The following is a 3916-nucleotide window of genomic DNA, read 5'->3' as shown; positions in this document are numbered from 1 at the left end:
TCTCATTTATAACACTCCCCCTTGGATGTCCATTTCAAAGATAATGTGCCTCGTTAAAACCTTACTAGGAAAACCCAGTGGGAAAAAGCCTAGTGAAGGAAAAAGAGTAAACATATCTTGTAATACGCATTGAGTGCTGCCTCATTAAAAAAAACCTTACCTGGAAAACCCAATTGGGACAAAACATTGGTTAAGGGAAAAAGAGTACATCGCGTATTATACTCCCCCTGATGAAAGCTTTATTTGATATCTCGGAGACGACGCATTCCAATCTTATATCTCAGCTTCTCTAATGTTGATGTTGGCAATGCCTTAGTGAATAAATCTGCTAGATTGTCACTTGAATGGATTTGTTGACCATGTATCTCACCATTTTGCTGAAGATCGTGTGTGAAAAAGAACTTTGGTGAAATGTGCTTTGTTCTGTCTCCTTTGATATATCCCCCTTTTAGTTGAGCTATGCAAGCACCATTGTCTTCATACAATATCGTTGGAATCTTCGTTTTTAAAGAAAGACCACACAGTTGTTGAATATGTTGAACAACTGTGCAGGGAATTGTGAAACTACTTGGGTCAGATAGCTTCTCAGCAATTGGTCTAGTCACCACCGCACTGCAGGTCTGAGTAAGAGTCACCGTGGCCAAGTCTTGGAAATCGAATTTTCGGGACATCAAGTCCTTCATCATTTTTGCATAACCAGGCATCTCTTTCAAAGCATCAATCAATGGAATATTTACCTGGATTTGTTTCAGCATCTCCAAGAATTTCTTGTATTGTTCCTCTTTTTGGTACTTGGCCAGCCTCTGTGGGAATGGTGCGGGAGGTCTCTTCTTCCCAATGATTTGGGACTGCTCTTTGTCGGCTGCCACCTCAACTACCGGTTCCTGGGCTGTCTCAGCTTCTTTCTCAGCCTCAATCTGTATGTTATGTTCTTCCTGGGCAGGCTGTACTGTCACCTCTGTCAGTTTCGTTGACTCATCTAGCTCAATGGGCACTGGTATAAGTGTCTCGGCCTGTCTTCTTTCTCGAGCCCTCTCTTGCTCCAAGTCTAAGTCTCTGCCATTACGTAGACTTACTGCCATCAGTTGCTTCGGGCCTTGATCTTTTGAATTTATTTGAGTGTCTGCAGGTAATGTCCCATGAGGTCAATTATTCAAAGACATCGAAATCTGGCCCATCTGCACTTCAATATTCTTGATAGCTGAATCATGTGCATCTACTCTTTCACTGATTTTTGCATTTGACCCAATAACCTGCTGCATCATTGCCTCGAGTCTAGCAAACCCATCTTCCTGCCGTCCACCATGCTGCTGCTGAGGAAGATGATACCCCTGCTGCTGATTTTGATTATTTTATCATACCTCCCATGTTTCCATTGTTGAACTGTGGCTGGACTGGCCTGTATGACTGATTTTGTTGGCCCCAATTTTGACCACCCTGTCTCTGGCCTCCATAATTAGACACATAATTCATGTCTTCAGGGTAGTGATGATGATCACTTTCTGCATTCCACTGGTTACCAATTGGCTGACTAATGCAAGATGTGCATAAGCCCCCATTGGTAGTATCTACAATGTGTACCTGCTGCTTCTGCCCTGACTCTTCCACTTTTTTGGTGAGTATACTCATCTGTGTCATTAACGTGGCCATATTTTCAGCAAGAGTGTTGGATGGATCTAAGGGCACTGAGTGAACCACTGGAGTGATAGGTGCGTTCCTGGTTGTCCACCCCGAATTCTGTGCCATCTTATCAAGCAGGCTCTGGCTTTCTCTCCATGTTTTGCTAAAAAATGCTCCACCAGCTGAAGCATCAACATTACCCTTCACGCCATCTACCAAACCCATGTAAAACCGCTGCCCCAACATCTGATCTGGAATACCGTGGTGCGGACATATAACCAACATCCCTTTAAATCGTTCCCATGTTTCTTGCAGTGTCTCCATTGGTCTCTGTTTGAAACTCAAATTTCATCGATTTGTTGAGCAGTCTTGTTGGGTGGATGAAACTTGTTCACAAATTGCTTGACTAACTCCTCCCAAGTTGTTATGGAATTAATGGGGAGTGAGTTTAGCCAGGTCTGGGCAGCTTCTGTCACTGAGAATGGAAACAACAACAGCTTGATTGTTTCTTGAGTTACGTTGGGCTGCCTTTGTGTTTTGCAGATTGACAGAAAATTCTTCAAGTGCTGTTGAGGACTTCGATTTGTGACCCCGAACATAGTCCCTTGTTCTGCAACAAGTGCAGCATGTTGTTCGTGATTTGGAACGATTCAGCATGTATTTGTGGGACTAAAATTGCTGTGTCCAAATTTTCAGCTGTGGGTTGTGCCCGGCATATAGAGCCGCCTCTGGCACAAGAGGTGCCACTGGCGCTAATGGTGCAGCTGGGTCTACCACGTTGTACCCCATGTCTGGTTCGAATTGTTCAATTGTTTGTTGCTGTTTGTTCTTCCGGTTGGCCCGGTTCAAGGCCTTGAAAACTTTCTCGGGATCTGATAAGGCTTCGAATACTTCACGAGTTCTCGATGAGTTTCTAGGCATGCACCTGTACAACCAAGTCAACAAACGTTAAAATTTCAATGTAAAGATTTGAAGTGTAGAAAACTGACTACACTAAGAAGTTTTGTATTTCTTTAAATTGTAATTGGTAACACCGTTAATTCCCCGGCAACGGCGCCAAAATTTGATCCTTCAAGAAGTTCATCCTTCAATAGGTTCCATCAAAACCCTAGATTAAGGAATTAGCTACTCATAACCAAATAAGATAAAACTACTAAATTGTTCATAATGTGCAATTGAAATAATAAAGAGAAGATAGAAAAACTCTAATGGTTGGTTGCTCTTCTCACACTTGTTCTTGCCTCCAAAATAGTCTAAAAACAAGCTTCAAACTTTCTTGGGCGAGCTTCTTGAGTTTATAAGGGTTTGGAATAAGTTTTCCCTGATTTACACTTTGGTCCCAGAAGTTCTGGGTAGCTGCACAGTTCACCGCGGCCGCGGAAAAACGCGGCGCGGCCGCGGTGAGAGCTAATCATTCTGCCTCGCTTCATTAGCTTACCGCGGTCGACCGCAGTCGCGATGGCTCAAGCCCAGTCCTCTTTTTTTGCTTCTTTCCGCTCGGGTGCTTCTTGGTTGGCCTTTTTTTCCACATTATTGCCTCCAAAACACTCCATAGTTCTTCCTAACTTGGATTAATCCTTGCGAAGCAAAAGAACACCAATTAGAGCATTTTGTTATCATTTAACCTTTCAACAACAATAAAGCATGGTACATTTAGGGTGTAAATATCGTCTCTATAGCCTATTATCAATGTTAAAAAAGTTAACAATAACAATGATAACTATGCCCCAATTCAATATTTAATCCATATTGTCATTGCGACTCAATTTAAATTTATTATTGAAAATTAATTTCCCTGGTACAAGAAATTCTCTATATTTTTACTTAGATATATGTGTCTGCCAAGACTAAACATTGAACAAAAAGTAATTATAAAATTAGTCCCAAATGGAGATTTTTCATTGTGCGTTATTTCTTGCCTTGTCCGGAAGAATTCCAAAAGATTGTATACCAAATATTAGAAAAATTAAAAGAAATAGAATAGATTAATATACTTCATAATAAATGAAATAAAAAAAGATAATTAAATTATAAAGCTAATTTACTTAATTTGTGATTAACGTTCTTTTGAGATTTAAATAAATCAAATAAACCATTTATTCATCTATATATTTTTCTTCCTTTTTTTCAGGTTTTTCTATTCTTTTTTTTTCAATTTTCGCTTAGTGGTGTATTATTTTACAAAATTAAGTGCATCTTTCTCCCTTTATTTGATTCCACTCGAAGACACCCAAATCCCCTCCTTACTTCTTTTAGCGTTTATTTCACATTAAAGTTCTTTAAGAGGTAAAGGTAT

The sequence above is a fragment of the Nicotiana attenuata genome, unplaced genomic scaffold (genome assembly GCF_001879085.1).
Source record: "Nicotiana attenuata strain UT unplaced genomic scaffold, NIATTr2, whole genome shotgun sequence".
NCBI lineage: Eukaryota > Viridiplantae > Streptophyta > Magnoliopsida > Solanales > Solanaceae > Nicotiana > Nicotiana attenuata.
Note: the sequence above shows the minus strand (reverse complement) of the source record.